We start from the raw sequence: 900 nt of genomic DNA, 5'->3' as shown, positions 1-900 counted from the left end.
GATTAATTTGGAATTTATTATGGATACCTATTATTGGTCAATTTTTTTTTTAATACCATTGATTATAAGTATATAAGATACCTTATACTTAGACTGACATACCGTCTCCGCTCAGAATCGTTTTTCTTATACAGTGATATTATAATATCATTGAATTCAAATTTAATACTATCCATTATACAGTGACCCACTTGTAACCCACTGTACAGCAGAGCGACATCCACTTACCCACCTTTTTTTTATTTGAAATTTGGAACACAGTTTATTATACTTTTTACTACAATGAGCGAGTCGCATGATTAAAACGACGGATTTCTATACATTGGCTGGCTTTACACATTTTATTTTTTATCATTGTAGTATAAGATTATAACAAGTGAAACCCAATTTAGTATAGATTTACAATAGTACTTATATACTAAATAGTAATGACATTATTGCAATGAACACATCTATAAGGTAAAAAAATCAAATTAAAAAATTAAAAACATATTATGCTGCAGTTGTGAATTTATGCATAACCTATCATGCAATCCAAAGGGTGGTTGTACTATCATAATAATTCGTAACATGTCTTAGAAGTTAGAACATTGAAACAGAGTGAAACAGGGAAAAACTTTTGAGTGAATTCGGAAAAGTATAGTTAGGGGGCGCATACTGATATTAATCAGCTTCCTACGTTCTAAAGTCCACGTCGTATGATACTATGTTAAAATTATGAATAAATTAAAACAAATTTTAAGTATTAGTTGTTAAGAAAAAGACTAATTCAAAACTAAAAAACTAAAAAACCACACTTAATTACCATCATAATACTTATATGCTGGTCTTTATAAAATAAAATAATGATTATAATTAATTTAAACAAGATGATTCATGAAAGTGACGAGTGTGTATAAA

Source organism: Acyrthosiphon pisum, chromosome A1 (assembly GCF_005508785.2).
Source record: "Acyrthosiphon pisum isolate AL4f chromosome A1, pea_aphid_22Mar2018_4r6ur, whole genome shotgun sequence".
Classification (NCBI taxonomy): Eukaryota; Metazoa; Arthropoda; class Insecta; order Hemiptera; family Aphididae; genus Acyrthosiphon; species Acyrthosiphon pisum.
Note: the sequence above shows the minus strand (reverse complement) of the source record.